Here is a 17,617-nt window from a genome sequence, read left to right on the forward strand (position 1 = left end):
GTAGATCACGTGACCCAGGATTCCACTCCTGGGTAGATAACTAAGAGAAACGAAAACACATGTCCACACAAAAACTTGCACATGTATGTTCTATGGCAGCATTATTTACAATGATCAAACAACGGAGACAACTCGGATGTTTATCAACTAATGAATGCATAAACAAAACGCAGCATAGCCACACACTGGAATATTATTTGGCAACAAAAAAGGAATGAAGGACTCACGCATGCTACAACCTGAATGAACCTTGACAACAAGATGCTAAGTGAAAGAAGCCAGTCAAAAAATGTCGCGATATTGCATGATTCAGTTTATATGAAATGTCCAGAATAGGCAAATCCATAAAAACAGAGAGTAGGTTGGTGGTTGCAGGGGCTGGGGGGAGAGAAGAAGGAGGAATGACTGCTGATGGTATGAGCTTTCTTATGGGGCGACAAAAATGTTTTGCAATTAGGGGCAGCTGGGTGGCTCAGGGGGATAAGTGTCTGCCTTCCGCTCAGGTCATGATCTCAGGGTCTTGGGATTGAGCCCCCCTGTGATGATGAGCTCCTTGCTCAGTGGGGAGTCTGCTTTTCCCTCTCCCTCTGCCCCTTCCCCCCCCACTCATGAGTGCTCTCTCTCTCTCAAATAAATAAATACTTTTAAATCTTTTAATCTATTTTGCAATTAGACAGTGGTGTTTGTTGTACAAGCCTGTGAATATACCAAAATTCACCAAATGTACATTTTAAAAGGATGAATTTTATGGTATGTGAATTAGGTCTCAAGAAAGCTGCATTCAAAAATAAATAAACATCTTCTGGATTAAAAAGAAATAACCAACACTCTTTAGACTGTAGGGACGATGATAAAGGCTAGAATGTGGATATGGTTCCAGTGGTTAAAGAACACTGATGTCAAAGATGGAAGTGAAGTGTTGAATGTTTTGTAACAGGGGGAGTTGGAGAAATGGCGTATTTTAATTTAATGTATTATTTTATACGGTATGTCATTTGAAACATATCACTAAAATAATATATTAAATATTACCCTAAAATGTTTACATATTCACATCAGTTTTTTTTTTCTAAACAACCCTCCTTATTGGGAAGCACACATATGGTCAGTTTCAGGCACACATTGTACATATCAAATGTTGGCTGTGTGTTAGGCACCAGCTGCATTCTTGGGATGTAGCCCCAACTCTCAGTACCCACATGGTTCTGACCTCAACAGAGCTTCCAGCCTCGTTTGTTTGAATTAAAATGGAGCTCAATTTTGAAGTACTTTCTATGAAAAGTTTGTAAAACTGATTATAAAACCTTGTGGGTCATTCCTAATATTTCGGGGTACCATCAGTTCCTTGGAGCTCAGATGAAAATTCTGTACTTTTTCCCCATATTCATGTGCATTTGCTCAGAGGGGGAAATTCTGCATCTTGTCTCAGGCCGTCCATGTATACAGTACCCCGCTACCCCAACGCACACACATGCCACACCCCAGGCTGGATTCCTTACTTTGAGATCATTCTGTATGGAATCTACTTGAATCTGGACCCATTCTCTAGGCCCCAAAACACATAACAATCAGAACCTCAAGAACTGGAGGCCTGGAAAGGATCCAAGACGATCCGAGCCCCAGAAGACACAGGGAGGGACCAGGGACCACTGTGTAAGAGGTCCAACAGGCACTTGCCTCCCGGCTTTGACCCTGAGAGGGTCTACTTTTAGCTGGTTTAATACAAGGCTTTTGACTGAGACCCATTTTGAAGAAAGCTCTTCACGAGTTCACAAGTGCCCAAAACTCCTTATTGTATGAGCAAATGGGAACCCTAAAACTTGAGCTGGCTGGCTGGCCCAGGTGACTCACCCAAGATCATGTGGTGGGACAGTGACAGAGCAGCCAGTGACCAGACCCAGGTCTCCCGTGCCAGGGGAAGGCTTTCTGTGTCCCTCATGCCTCTCCCAGGGAGGGAGCACAGGTTGGGGGCTAAGTATTTAGCAGACAGGAGCTGGAAGGGTTTTTCTACACAGAGAGTCAGGTAGAGAAAGAGGGAGAGGGCTCAGATGTACACTCAGACCAATGGAGGGCCACTCTCTGGAGATAAAGGAGCCAATGTGTACTAAGTGTTTTCAAATCTTGGGACTGCAGGATCCAGAAAGCTCTGAGAGCAGTTACCATGGCAAGCCCTATGCCTGTGCACAGTTAGGTCAAAGTCTGGGTTACTAAAAACTGCCAACCTCTGTCTTGCAAATCTCTCTTCCATATTCCCACAGCAATTTCACCCTGGACCAAGGCTCCCTGCCTTTTTTCCTACACGCTGTCTTTCTCCTGTCGTTCACTCTGGCCTACGTGAGCTCAATATGCAAGAGGATAAGGGAGAAGGGAAAGGCAAGGATCCATGGATTAGAGAGACACGGGAGAGGTTTATAAAGAGATTACTAAGCTCCCACTCGAAATCCCTGGCTTCCTCTCCCTGGGCTCTAGGAAACCTCCACATTCAAGAGATTCTAGGAGCTCATCCTGACCCCTGGGGAGAATGCAGTCCCTGCTGTTACAATTGGCTGTTGTGATGCCAACACAGGGAATGAGGAAGACCCCATCTGGCCTGGTGAGCCAGGTCGGTGTGCAGGGAGGGAGGGAAATGGAACATCCTATCCTGGTAATCTCAGGCAGTTAAGAAGGAGAACAAAATGAAAAGCACCTCCCTGCCCCAGAATTTCACACTGGGATGAGCTGATAAATTCTGGCAGATCAGGGGATGCAAAGAAGCACCGAGGCTACGAGGGGTGGGGTGGGGAGCAACAGGTTTCCCAGGGGTCCTGTATGGAGCCTCTGCGAGGAGTCAGGTTGGGGAAAGTGGACAGGGCTGCAGGCAGGAATACAGGACTTGAGCAAAGGTTTAGGGGGGCCCAGAGAGCAGATCACGCTAGTGAGGGTGAAGGGCTTACTTGGAAAGTATGGCGGGGGGGGGGGCACTGGGTTAGAAGGGTAGACAGAGGTCGGATTATAGATGGCACCAAAGAGCGAATTGAAGGGATTGGGATTTGTCTAGAGGCATGGGAGCTTCCCAGGGAACTGGAGGAAGGGGAGAGTCTCCTAGGTAATATTAGGGGGTATCAGCTAATCAGCTTGGCCTGGTCTTGAGTGGAGCCTGGGTGGGGAAAGGGAAGACAGGAATGAGAATCACAAAAAGGAGTCTGCAGGATTAGTGATAGGTAAGGTACGAGCAGAGAAAAGCAGAGAAGAGGAGAAAGGGAAGAGAACTTCAAGGTTTCTGACCAAGATGCCCAGGAGAATGACAACTGCGTGAACGGGAGGGATGCCTGGAGAAAGAGATGGTTTGGTTTGAGAAACTGATGAATTTGGCTTCTGACATGTAGCACTGAAGGTGAATTACTTGAGTGGAAACATCTTGTAGACTCTTGGAAGTGAGGGGCTGAAGGGAGGAGGGTCTGGCTAGAGGCAGAGCCTGGGAGTCATGTGAAGTGATGAGGGTGGGGGTGGGCAGCAGCCTAAGTGCATGTTGCCCCTTGATTCTCCAAGAGGCTGTGGTACAGAGCTTGTCGTTAGGCCTGGAGACAGGCTAACACTTAGTGCATACCTAGCATACATGGAGTCTGTGGGAAAGGGCTTCTCTGTGAATCAAGGGCCTGGAAGAAGGAGAGGATGAAGGAGAATGGCAAATTATAGATATAACCGAAACAATTTGATATTCCCATAAACCCTACAACTACTTTTTTTTTTGAGATTTATTTATTTATTTAAGAGGGAGAGAGAGAGAGCAGGAGCATGAAGGGCAGAGGGAGAGGGAGAGAGAATCTCAAGCAGACTCCACGCTCAGGGAGGAGCCCAACATGGGGCTTGATCTCACTACCCTGAGATCACGACCTGAGCCAAAACCAAGAGTCAGACGCTTAACTGACTGTACCACCCCGGTGCCCCAATCCTATATCTTTTCAATTCAGCCAAGGACCAATTTCAACTCAGAGAATGGAGAAGCCTCCAGTTGACTAGCAGATATCTCTAAGACCCCCAAATCATCCTGAATCACATAATTTATCCAGGCTCTTAAGACATGAACTGTTATAACATGTCCTACCTTCTCCTCCCAGAATGTCAAGCTCTCTTTTCTCAGATCCACTTTACCTGCTACCGCCCAAATTTGATCAGGCCCCCCTTCACTCTCACCAGCTCTCCGCAGCCTTCAGAATAAAGTCCAAACTCTTTAGCCGCCAGGTTCAAGACTTATCTTACTTTCTGCCCTTTATCTTTATTGTCCTTTGACACCCTCGGCTCCACCCAAAATGACTCATTCAAACGAGGCCTTCCCACCTCTCTGCTTTTATTTACACTCTTCTCTGACTCTCTGACCACAAGCGCCATCCCAAGTTTCCAAGGTCATCCTCTACCCATCATTTCAGAGCTTTCCCAAATGCCACTTCCTCCAAGAAGCATCCCAAGACTCCCCAGACAGAAATAACCTCTCTCTCCATCCTCTGACATCACCGCACTTTACGGGTGCCCTTTTATGGCACTGCAAGTCCCCATGTCTCACAGTTCCGTGTCTTTATGTATTACCTCCCCGACCAGGCTGTAAACTTACTGAGAACAGATAAAGTCCTTCACATGTAAAGAAAGACTGACCCTGAGAGTCAAGGAGGTGAAGAGGGGAGAAAGAGTAAAGAGATCTCCAGAACAAGTTACAAATGAGACAACTCAGGCTCTGTGAGGCAATGTCACCCAGGTAGAAAGTGACCAAGTCAAGTCTCAAACCCACGTCTCTCTAAGCCGCCACTCTTTATCTCTCCAGGCATAGTGCCTGGGGCGCTTTCTGGGGCATTTTCACGTATGTGCAGGATTTCTCTCGAGGACCTCATCAGGGATGCTGTCCTTTTTCTTCATTTCTAAGTGAGAACAGTGAGGGCTGGAAAAGTCACGCCCGAAGTCGCACAGCTAGCGAGTGGACGAATCTACACTGGGGCCACATCTTCTGACTCCTGATCCTCTTTCCACTAACCCAGGCTCCCAAGTTGCCTGAGCTCGGAGCTTGGGAACTCAAGCCCGGGACAGCCACTTAGCTCTGCCTAGATAGGCATCACTGTAACATCAGTGCTCTGTGTTCTTGTAAATAGTGGAGGGAAGGTAACCTGCTGCTAGTAAGGGTGCCTTCTGAGTGTCAGATCTCCGGGAACCTGCCCGGAACAGGAGCTCGGGGTGGGGAGAGTGGAAACCTCTGTAAGAGAGAGGAGCTAGGGTCCCACCCCAAATGCACCTGGAGAATGGAGATGTGCTTGTGACTAGGGAGGAAGTAGGGGGCGGGGCCAACTAATTTAGAAACCAGGAAAAGATGTGATGCTCCAGGGGCCAGGACCAGAGGAGGGGCTGTTCTCTCACAGGTAGGAAATGGATCCTGCCCCTCCCCATCCCCCAGGAGCAAAGCCCAAACTCAGGGTAGAATTCCCAGCAGGACTTTGAGGAGCTGCCTAGACCCTCGGGTGTCCCAGTAGGGATGCAGCAGCCGGGGGAATCTGAGAGAGCCAGGTGGCAGGCAGACCCTCAGAGAAAGAAGGGGCACAGGGAAAGGTTGGTCCTATGCCCTCAAAGTTGTTGGGAGAATTGACCTAACCGAAAGGGAGACAACAATTAAACCCAGTGCCAAGTTCTAAACACTGGGTGCAGGGTGTTCCTGTGACCCCCCAGCTAGTGAGTAACGTGGCCAGATTCTTTGCTGGTGGATTTCAAGACAGAAAAGGCAAGAAGGGCACTGGAGAGGAGGAAAATGTTAGTGAACTTGTTGCCGAGATAGAAAAGGGCAGGATCACCCTTCCATGGATGTTGGCAAGGTTGATCTTAGTTTTGATCACATTGCCCAGCTGCCTTATGAAAGCAGCAGTCCCCTTAGTGCTGGGGAAAGGGAAGGACTAGGGCAGAAGGCCTTGGGAACCAGAGGAGCGTCCTTTCCTGCCGCCCACCCATAGCCTACCTGGAAAACAAATCCTGCATTCCCACTCATCCGCCCATCATGTCTAGGTAAAAAGGGCATTGGAATTTGCAGCCTCCAGCCTGCTCTCTTAATCAAACTGTCATCATGAGTAATAATTATCCCTTGGGAAACAGCAGAGTGACTCAAAAAGCAGTCCCCTCCCCCACCGCCACCCCCTCGCACAGCTCAGAGCTTTGTTCAGGGTGCGGAGAGCCCCAGAGAGTGAAGCCACCAGCTCGTGAAACCTGTGAGCTTAAGTAACCATTTGGACTCCAGGGTCTGATGGGCAGTCGCAGAAAGTCTCTTGGGCTAAAGAGCTCAATAGGGCTGGCTGTTCATCAAATACGGGGGGGTGGTGGTGTGCAGGGCAAGAAGCAAATCCTGCTGGAGCCGTGATGCCTGTCAATGAGCAAGCACGAAGGAGGAGAAGCCGGGAGTGCCGTCCCTCAGAGGATGGCCTTTTCCCTCAGGGGCTTCCCCACCCACCCAGATTAACTCTGAGTATAAAAATATAATGATAAGGAGAGCCACACTTATTCAATGCCTACCATGTGCCTGTTGAAGGACCAAATTTTTGCGTACAGTTGAGGCTTTTAGGAAGCTGGTGCATAAGGCCATCTGGGACCTTAAAATACTGAAACAGGCCATGCGGGTTGGCACATGCCTGCTACCCCGGCCCCCTACCTACCTGCCTCCTCTATCACCTCTGTCTTCCAGATAAGGACAACCAGGCCAAGTGACTTGCCGAACGTCAAGCTGTAAGTCGGAGAGCTGGAGTTGGAACCCTGGCCGACTGACTCCAAGCGTTTGTACTTGGAGAACTGACGCAGAGTCTAAGAGAAACCCTCAATCACCCAGCCAGCAAGAACTTCTCTTAATTACCATACTTGCAGCCCTGAGCCTGCCGACCGCTGGGCATCTCTAGCCTTCTATGTGTGACCATCTCGGAGCCCCATCCATCTAGGAGGCCAGGGCCATGCGGTCCAGAGCCCATGACTCCTGGGCAGGGGGAAATCTAGGGGCTGGTAGAGACCTACCACTCGGGGTCTACCCTAGGGTATGCCCCTCCCTTCCCTTCCCTTCCCTCACCATCAATGTGATTGCCTTAGCAGTATTCAGGACACATGGAGCTACGGCCATCACCATGGAGGGCCACTTGCTAAGAGACATACTCTTCCCAGGCTGTTCTGACCCATGAGAAATGGGTGTAAGCTGCGGTAGGAAGGTTTTGGCTGACATGGGTAGGGGTTTGTGTCCACGGGGGATATGTGATGCAGGGACAGCTGTGCACCAGCACTCAGTCCCTGAAGATCTTCTGTAAGTTGGACACTGCTGAGTCTAGGATAAAGGAGATCCCTCCTGGCTAGAGTTATGGGATGAGTAATGTCCTCTGAAAGACCTGCTTGGTCCCAGAACTGCACCCACATCGATGGTCACTAGATATGAAATGCTATTTCCTTTGAGACAATAATAAGTCCCCCCCCTCCACCGCCAGGGTTCTAGAGACAAAGTCACAGAATGCTAGGAGATCCAGTGATACAGAAGTCTTTTTCTGCAGGACCTTGACTGTGGAAAGACACATGACAAATCTCCAAGAGCCAGCTCATCTGAACATTTTACCAATGGAACACCCGTAACGATCTCATGGCATAGAGTTTCTCTGAACACTGTTTGGCAGATGCTGCTCTAAAGATCTGGGGACAAAACACTTACCACTGGGCAGGGGGATGGGGAGATTCAGCCATTGGAGAGGGACCATTTTTAACTCCACAGTCCCCACAAGGGGAACACATTTTCCATTTCCTCTTTCTCTTAACAAATTCTTAATTTCCTCCAGTTCCCTTTTAGGAGGCCCCTAAATTGCTCTCACAAATGCTCCCATTAAAGTCAAAGCATGGTTCACAAGGCACCCCTACTTCATCTACCCCCGCCATGAGTCTATTTTTCTAATAAGGTACTCATAAAAATGGGAATGATGGCAGTCAAATTTTATAGCGCATTTGTTTATGCCAGGCACTGTGCTAGGTGTTTTATGTGGGTTCTCACTTGTAACTCATTCACATTTTCCTTCAGTTAATTCTGCCCTGAGGGCCCCCCCTACCTCCTCCAAGAGGAGAGCTGGGGATCTCCTCCCCTGGAAGCAGGTCATATGTGAAGGGAAGGGTAAAGCTGAGAAAAACAATTCAGGCTCTCTCTCTCTTCTCAGGAGCTAACCCACTCTCTCACTAGGAGTAGGATCCCTACCACATTACTTCCCCTGGGACCCTCTGAGTGCTCAATAAATATCAACAGAAATCAATGAGCCCCAAGCACTTTGTGGATGCTACTTTGGTCACCCCCGTGAAGGGGTTACAAAAATTCCTTTCTGCCACTTTTTCTCAAGCACTCACTAGGCAATCTACATACATTATCACAGATACTCCGAACAACCTGTTATTCCTGTACTCTTTCAGAAAAGAGATTCCAGGGCTCCGAGGAGCTAAGTGGTTGACACGGAGCCTCACAGGGGGCAAGTGGCCAAGCGGGGATTTGAATCCAGGTCCATCAGGTTCCAAAGCCCAATCTCTTTCTGAGGCATCACGGTCCTTCAGCTGTGTAGATAAACACGCAGACCAAGGAATTTTTTTTTTTTTCATAAAGAAATAACATGGTCAGTCAGTGAAGGAGTCCCAAACTGGAATCCAGGAGGATTGGTTATAAGACAAATATGCCCTGAAGACTGTTCTCATGGCACATGGGCACTGCCCATCCTTCACTTCCCAGCATGGGAGTATCTTCACCTTCTTTCTAGAAGAGTATTGCCAAATAAAATACCGGATACCCAGTTAAATTTGAATTTCACATAAACAATACATAATGTTTTAGTATAAGTATGTCCCAAATATTGCACGGGCTATACTTATACTTGAAAAATAGTCATTGCTTATCTGAAATTCAAATCTGAGTGTCCTGTGTTTTTATTCGCTAAATCTGGCAACCCCACCCTAGAGTCAGAGGCATGCTGGGAAATCTCCTGCCTGGCTCTGGGTCCCAAGTGCTGCTCCAATGGGAGTTGCCATGGCAGCCTGAGCAGGCCCTTCTGGAGCTCTCTCTACTTACCTCCCCGGCTTCACCTCGCCCCTGCACTCTCCATGCTCCAAACACGCTGAGCTGCTTTCAGTTTCCTGAATGTGTCATGCTGCTTTTGGCCCCAGGTCTTAGCACATGGTGTGTTCTGAGCTTGCCTTCTTCCCTCTCTCCCACTCTCTGGCCACTTGCTATTGATCCTTGGGGTCTCCACTTGGAGTCACTTCTGCCAGGAAGTCTTCCCCAACACCCTGATCCCCGCCCCTTCCCATTGCAGCATGTAGCATCCTCAGTCCACCACGCTGCTCCAGAGAGCGGGGTGGGTCACAAGCATCCTTGTGTCCCCGCACCAGCACTGGCATGTAGCCTCAGGTAGGAAGTCCGGAGATGCTTCCTGAATGAATGAACGGATGGATGGATGGAGACTGTCCAGGCAGAGCTGCACCTCTTGAATGTGACCACTTCCTTCCTCCCTTCCATCCTTACTCACTTTTTTTTTTTTTAATCTCTGCCTCCTCTCCCTCCCTCACAGTTGTGAAAGGCTGGGGCTTAGGTTCACAGAGGCATGTCCCGGCCTAGACTCGGGTGAGGAGAAAGCAGTCAAGACACAGAGGGAGAGGTCTCCTCATGCCCCTCACCGGATTATGCCATACCAACTGTCCTTAGGGGCTCAGGTCTAGCTACAGGTCAGCAGAGACTTCTCCTTGGCTTCCAAATCCTCCTGGCACATGCCCCCTCTGTGTGCAAACTCTGCTCCCCTTCTCCCCCATCCCTTTAAGGGAACCTAATTGGACTGAGCCCCGAGTTTGGGGTGTGGGGAGATGCCAGTGTCAGATGGCTGAGGGTTAGGGCAGGTGGTGGGGCTCGGTGGGCTCAGAACATCACCCATATGTTCCCTGTTCACCCACCCAAGGCTTTGCCCACGCACAGCCTGACAGCAAGAGAAGGCAGCACAGAACTTAACCCTTTCGTGGAATTTAGAAGGTAGTTTCACAAAGAACCAGTGAGCAACCAGTGTTAACTTTAACCCCCAAATACACACACACACACACACACACACACACACACACAACCTGGAGTTCTGCCTCTATGCCCCTCACAGAGCCCTACTTGCTTCCAGTCAGGGCTTGATTTAGAAGATGCCCTCTGGGGGGCAGGAAGTCCATGTGAGAGCAGTGGGGTGTGCTGGGAATAGGAACAGGGTAGGGGTGCTGAAGGGCATGGGGAGAGGAGAGAGGGGGGAGGGCAGGGAGAGACTCTGAGGCAGCGCCTTAAGTTGGATTCTGAAAGCCCTGGTCTGTTGCTCTTTGATCTGACCTTTCCAGGCAGGTGTCGATTTTGTGCCTTCTCATCGCCCCCAACCTCCCCTCCCAGAATCTGTTAAGAGGACAAAGAGGGAGAAACACCCTTCAGTCTCAAATTAACTCCAAAAATAGAATCGCTCTGCCCCTGGGGGAAGGCTAGCAAGGCGGGCGCGCAGTGCAGGGGCGACTCCGACCACTGAGTTCCTTTTCCAGGAACTCCCGCTCCCGTCCAGGTACCCAGAATCTCGGAATCACCCCCTGCCAACCCCTACCACTCCGGCCAGCCTCCAACTTGTGGCTGGGCGCTCAGCCCGGATCTCGGGAGGAGACTCACACGGAGAGAAGCGCCGACTCCGACGGTTCCTCGGCTCTGCCAGGTGAGGCGCTGGCGGCGCAGCAGCAGGTACAGGTGGGTCGGGGGCTGCGGCAGGTAAGGGGTTCGCGGCCGCTCCGGAGGCCTCTGCTGAGTAACAGGGCTGACAGGTTTGTGTTTTCCCCTCTCCTCCTCCGAGTTAACCACACCCCTGCTGCTCTCCTCCTCACTTCCTTAAAGGGTGGGGTGTGTTGTCTGTGGTGCTGTGTGCCTGCTCCAGCCTCTTACCATAAACCCTGAAATAGACGCCGCCACCAATTCCCCGAGCTGCACGTGCCCACCTGGGGACCCATCTCCAGGAGCCCCAAAGGGGTCTTCTGCCGAGGTGGGCCCTGTGAGCGGCTGACCCCTCCCAATTCCTCCCACCTCTCCCCTCCTCCTTCCACTCCGCTTGCAGACTTTTGGAGGCCACACTTAGAGGTTGGTGTTTCCTGTCTATCCTCCAGGTAGGTTTCAGAGTGGGAGCTGGTTACCTGGCTCCCATAATCTCAGCATCTGGGCCCCTCCAGGTCTCTCCCTGTCCTAAAGTGGCCCCATCCCCTTGATGGGACCCTGGAGATCAGGTGAATATCACCAGGGGCTTTGGCAGAACAGATTCAGGTGCTTGCGCTGTGATAGGGCAGGACCAGACGGTGGCACAAGAATTGTCACAGAAGCTGGGCAGCCTTTACCCAGCCCCATCTCCATACCAGCTGACTTCGCTGCCCACAGAGGCTGGTTCACCTCTTTACTCAGGCCAGCAGAGCAGTGAAATTCAAGGCAGTGACTCAAGGGCTTAGAAACCTTTTTTCCCCTGTCACTAGAAAGATTCCAGACTTTCCCCGAGTGGGAGAACATGAACCAGACTTAGCATAAGGTCAGAAAGCTGGCATGTCCTCAATGTCCCCCACATCCTCAAAGTTCCTCTCCAGAGCCCCTGCCCCAAACTTCTTCATTCTGGGTCCTGTGAAGGACTGGGGTCACCCACAGTTCTAGAACATGCTATTCACAGGGTTGTCTCTGAAGATGGTGCTCCCTGGAGTTGTGTTGCCATATGTGACAGCCCAGCATACATGACAGCCCCCCACCCCATACTACCTCACCCACTAACCCCAAACTCAATGAATCAGCCACCCCAGGAGAAAAACAGGAAAATCCAGCACTTGGTGAGCATATCTAAATGTCAACCACTGTTGCCAAGAAAGCATTCAGTTTACACGATTTTATTCAATTTCCCCCATTTTCTGAAAAGAAAACCAAGACTTAAGATTCCTTAACTTGTCCAAGGCCACAAAACCAGAAAGTAAATGTTTCTCGAAGTGTGACCAGAGGACAGATGACTTGTAGCTTTTAGAATGCAGATACCTGGATGGCACTGCAGGTTTACTGACAATCAGAATCTCTGAGCCTGGGGCCCACGTGCCCAACCAAGGCAACTGACAACCCATCTCATGAGAGCTCGTAGCCACAACTGCAGGAGTTCCCCCTGGTTGATCCCATTCACCCATTCGTGCTATTCCCAGCACCAGGTAATACCGGCAACCCGCAGTCAGAAGTTGTCAGGGGAGACCTTGGTTAGGGCTCATGGTGATCAGGCAAGAGCAGTGGGTAAATTGGGGTTAGCAGGCAAAGTGTGGGGAAGACTAATGGGACTACTTGACCGCACCACAAGCAGATTGTAAGAGGGCCTCGGAAAATGGGGGTTCCTTCCGTGTTCTTGTGCACGGAAATGAGATGACTGTTGAGCAGTTGAAGGTTAGATACTTGCATTAGCTGGTGAGGTTCTGTGTTGGGCTGGAGGCAATGGGAACGAAGGAGCAAAACTAAGCCAAACAGGTTTAAGGAAAGGTGAGTTTGTGTATGCTGCCTCCATGTGGCCAAATCCATAAACTACAATCTCACAAGGCCCTAATTTGAGACGTTTTCAGATGTTCAAAATTTTCAGAGGATGTTGAATTCTTCAGAGATGTTTCTTTAAAGCTCGGAAGCCAATAGGTTTTGTTTATGAAAGAGACCTTGGGAAACTCCCTGGGATGGATACTCTGCCTGTAGGTCTCCCTATGTCCTGTCCAAAACTGGTCATGAAAAATTAAGGTGACAGAGTCAAACATGTCGGCCTGATACCTGCCTTTAAAAAACCTATCAGAAATGCTTCCAGGAGCCTAGAATTCTATGTAAATTGCTCTTTAAAACTTCTACTGATGGCTCATTGTGTGTTCTTAACTTTAGGATGGTAGTTGGTGGAGCAGGTTTAGATGCACACAGGAAGGACCCGGTCAAGAGGGAAGACGTGACCTTGGCCCAGTGAATTCACCTCTGAGTTCGTGTTTCCTAATCTACAAGAGTAGAGGAATTAGTACTACCTGCCCTACCTATTTCACAGGGTACTGTGATGCCCCAATTGATAGGTATGAAGATATGCATACTATGCTGATTATTATGCTATTGTGCTGTAACATGCTATGATTTTATTTTTAGAAATAATGGGAATTAGGGGCGCCTGGCTGGTTCAGTCGGTAGAACATGAGACTCTTGATCTCAGGATCGTGAGTTCAAACCCCATGTTGGGCGTGGAGCCTACTTTAAAAAAACAAAAAGAAATATTAGGAATTAAATAGGGTAGGTTTAGTGGGGAGAGATTACATAGGTATCTGTTATACAACAGTTGCAATCTGTCAAGTGTTCACTGTGTAACCAGAACTTTCATCTATCATCTAGTGGGCCTTCCCAACAATTCATTGAAGTAAATAATAGTATTCTTACTTTGTAGAAAGGGAAAGGAGACTTGGAAAGGGTAAATAATTTGTCCACAGCCACCGAGGTGGGAAAGAGCAGGGCTGAATATAAATCCATCATTGACATGTAATGGTAAGTCATCGGGGTCTCTCTATCATGGATAATGGAATGAAATCACATAATGTAAATTTGGTATTAAAATACATTTCATTTTTGGGTGCCTCCGTGGCTCAGTTGGTTAAGCGTCTGACTCTTGATCTCAGCTCAGGTCATGATCTCAGCGCTGTGAGTTCAAGCCCCACATTGGGCTCCATGCTGGGAGTGGAGCCTACTCAAAAAGAAAAAAAATCAGAATACATTTCATTTTAAAAGAGCAGTATGGTTGTAAGTGTTTGGAACAAAAAAAAAAATGAACAAAGAAAAAAGTCATGGGCACAAGGATTAAATAACTGAAATCCTTCATCATCAAAGGACATTTACCTCTAATTAAACCAGGTACCACTGGGTTTGCTAAATGGACCACAGTTGAGGCCAACCCCCCCCCCCACCAAAAATAACAAAAAAAAAAACCCAAACCTCAAAACCATGTCCTTGACTTCAAAAGGACTCGGTTTCATTCATGAAAGCACAGCTGGTTGTCTTCCTTTCTTCCCTTATAATAGAATCCCTGATTTTTAGTTGGTCATAGGCTGCCCTAAATAAAGACTGCAAGTCCCAGCCTCCTTTGCAGGTATGGCCAGTGATTAAGTTCTGGGCAATGGTTAGTGAGTGGTCGTTATGTGTGCAGCTTCAGGATCGCGTCCATCAAGGGAATGGGCAAGCCTCCACCATTTCCTTTTCCACCTGCACCGAATGATGGAACCTGGAGCTGCCATCCTGGTCTGTGGTGTTGAGAAATGAAGTCTGGGTCTCCAGTGCCATCAAGCCACAACGCTAGCCCTAGACATGGTCTGGACCAACTTGAACTTTTACAGGAGAAATTTACTTAAATTTTTTAGGTTGCTGCATTTGGGGCTTTCCTGTCATCATAGCTTCAAATGTATCCTAACTAATATACTATCATTCAACCTATTTTCTTTTGTTTATAAATTAAGGCAGAACCTCAATGTCCTCATCTATAAAATGGGAATAATTTACTATAGGGTTGTTGGAAGGACTAGAAATAACACATGCAAATTTCCCTGCTAGTGTCATGGCTCATAGCTGACATTAAATGGAAGGTATTATAACCCATTGCAACTTTTAAAAATGTGTTCCTGAAACTAAAATAATGGTTACTTTAAAATACTCCACCACTGGGGCACCTGGGTGGCTCAGTCCATTGAGCATGTGACTCTTTATTTCAGCTCAGATCATAATCTCAGGGTTGCGAGATGGAGCCCTGTGTTGGGCTCCATGCTGGGTGTGGAGACTACTTTAAAAAGGGGGGGTAAGATTTACCTAAAATACTCCACCATACCCATCCCCCCAAATGTAGAGGGGAAAAGTGAGACAAAAATAGCAAATTTGATTACTAATGTAAGCCGAATGATAGGTAGGTGGGGGCTAATTATACTGTTCTCTCTCACATTGTGCTTGAAAATGTTAAATAAAGTGAAAAAGCTAAATAAAATCTTTCTATGGAAGAAAAAAAATGGATTCCTGGACATAATCCAAAGTGAATCTTTTGGGAAAAATAAAACCATATTAAATCCATTGAGAAATTAATTTGAGGACCAAAGAGGGAGGGCAGATGGAGAAGTCAGAAGAATATTTTTATTTATTTATTTATTTATTTATTTATTTATTTATTTATTTAAGATTTTATTTATTTATTTGACAGAGATAGAGACAGCCAGCGAGAGAGGGAACACAAGCAGGGGGAGTGGGAGAGGAAGAAGCAGGCTCATAGCGGAGGAGCCTGATGTGGGGCTCGATTCCATAACGCCGGGATCACGCCCTGAGCCGAAGGCAGACACTTAACCGCTATGCCACCCAGGCACCCCTATTTTCTTTTTAAAGACAATAGGCAGAGTCTCAGTGCACAGAGGCCGGGCAATTTCCATGGCTCTGGGCACCGCTGTCTGGCTTTGGGTAGCTCCCCAAGATGGCTGCAAGGCAGTGGGCTGCAGGGAGCTCGTGCAGAGTGCCCATGTGGAAATGGAGCCTACCTGTTGCCCTACCCACTTCGAGTCAGCTCCATGACGTCTGTGACTTTGGCCTTCTTGGCTCTCAATCCCTCACTCCCACTTGTGCACTTGCTCGCCAGGTTCACACAGCCTGTGGATAAGCTCTGAAGCAATGGCATGGCTGTATGAACCTTGCGTTGCCATTATTGACATCTGCAATTCTAACAAATGTGGCTGGCTCTCTGCCTAGCCCACGCTAGGAAGCATCAAGTGGCATTGAGAGCAGGCTGCTACAGGCAGATTGGTTGTTAACAGCAAGAAGCACCTCTAAAAAAGAAAGAAAAACAATGTGTCTAGCAAATGCAAGAACCCTTAAAACATAGGCATCTGTGGCCATTTACAGGACAGAGACAAACAACCCTATGTACTGCGCTAGCTCCTGGGGGCACCGCTTTATTACCCAGCACAGCACAGTAATTGTCTATTTTGGTAAATCATGAAGGAAAGTTTATATGATGTTCTGCATCCTGTATTTTAAGAGGGAGAAAAAATCATACAATATATTTTTTAAAAAATCAATTCGAAATATTTGCAATAAAATAATTGGGTGCTTAGAGAGAAATTTCAGGAACATGGAAAATCCATTTCAATTTCATTTTGTCAAGTACCAAGTTGCCTGTCTGTAGTAGAGTATCTTACCAACCTACCTCCTTCACAGTGAAGAGCAGCAGTGTGTAACCCTCACAGGGGACATCCACATAGGTGCTGAAAGCCTGAATGTTCCACAGAGACAAGGCAGGGGGTGTGAGGAAGCTAGCTGGTAGGGTCTGTGGCCAACTGGAGAACAAATATCCCTCCTACAGGGAGAACCTGCTTCTCAGCTCAAAAGTCTACTGCCATGCAGAAGGGGAAGCTTAAAGTAGCAATGAAGCAAGAGCTTTCTTTCTTTCTCTTTTTTAATGATTTTTTATTATATTATGTTAGTCACCATACAGTACATCCCCGGTTTCCGATGTAAAGTTCGATGATTCATTAGTTGCGTATAACACCCAGTGCACCATGCAATACTTGCCCTCCTTACTACCCATCACCGGTCTATCCCATTCCCCCACCCCACCTCCCTCCCCTCTGAGGCCCTCAGTTTGTTTCTCATAGTCCATAGTCTCTCATGTTTCATTCCCCCTTCTGATTACCCCCCTTTCTTGAGCTTTCTTTTTCTAAAAGCAAAGACAGACAATGAACTATCCAAAAAGGAAATTAAGAAAATCATTTACAATAGTATCCAAAAGAATAAAATACTCCGGAATGAACTTCATGAAGGAGGTGAAGACTTGTATGCTGAAAACTATAAAACATGGCTTAAGGAAATCACATGACATAAATAAATGGAAAGATAGCCCATGTTCATGGATTGGAATACTCAGTATGGTTGTTAAGATGTCCATACTACCCAGAGTGGTCTACAGGTTTAGTACAATCTCTATAAAAATCCCGACAACAGTTAATGCAATAAAAAAAAAAATCCATCCTAAAATCAAATGGAATCTGAAGGGACCCTGATGGTCAAATAATCTTTACAAAGAAGAACAGAGTTGGAGGTTTCATGCTTCTAGATTTCAAAACTTATTACAAAGCTACAGTAATGAAAAAGTGTGGTACTGACAGAAAGACAGACATATAGATCAATGGAATAGAATAGAGAGCCCAAAATACACTCTTGTGTATGTGGTTGAATGATCTTCAACAAGGGTGCCAAGGCTATTCAATGTGGGAAAGGACAGTCTCTTCAACAAATGGTGTCACTAAAACTGGATATCCACATGCAAAAGAGTGAAACTGGACTCCTCCCTGACACCATATGTAAAAAATCATTCAAAATGGAGGGGCTCCTTGGTGACTCAGTTAGTTAGGTGTCCAACTCTTGGTGTCAGCTCAGGTCATGATCCCAGGGTCCTGGGAGCATCAGGCTCTCTGCTCAGAGGGTGCTTCCCTGCCCCCCACCCCTCCCCTCGCTCGTGCACTCTCTCTCAAATAAATAAATCTTAAAAAAAATTAATTCAGGGGTGTCTGGGTGGCGCAGTGG

At 47.7% G+C, this 17,617-nt stretch overlaps 1 protein-coding gene and 1 non-coding gene across 4 annotated transcripts in view; one reads left to right on the forward strand and one right to left on the reverse strand.

Annotated features, from left to right (window-relative positions):
* The window catches only part of PTK2B (protein tyrosine kinase 2 beta), a 121,245-nt gene extending 110,390 nt beyond the window's left edge, over positions 1 to 10,855 (reverse strand). For 2 of the 3 annotated variants that reach the window (XM_045774053.2, XM_045774051.2), the window contains exon 1: positions 10,673 to 10,855. The gene's annotated coding sequence lies outside the window, so the exon portion shown is untranslated. The remainder of the gene's footprint in view (positions 1 to 10,672) is intronic. The other variant, XM_045774054.2, reaches the window with a different exon arrangement.
* A 2,333-nt stretch (positions 10,856 to 13,188) lies between these two features.
* On the forward strand, positions 13,189 to 13,261 carry TRNAK-CUU (transfer RNA lysine (anticodon CUU)). The gene has a single exon. It is a non-coding gene; the product is annotated as a tRNA-Lys (tRNA).
* Positions 13,262 to 17,617: the final 4,356 nt, after the last annotated feature.

The sequence above is a fragment of the Ursus americanus genome, chromosome 13, assembly GCF_024610735.1.
Source record: "Ursus americanus isolate L20-20 chromosome 13, mUrsAme1.1.p, whole genome shotgun sequence".
Taxonomy (NCBI): domain Eukaryota; kingdom Metazoa; phylum Chordata; class Mammalia; order Carnivora; family Ursidae; genus Ursus; species Ursus americanus.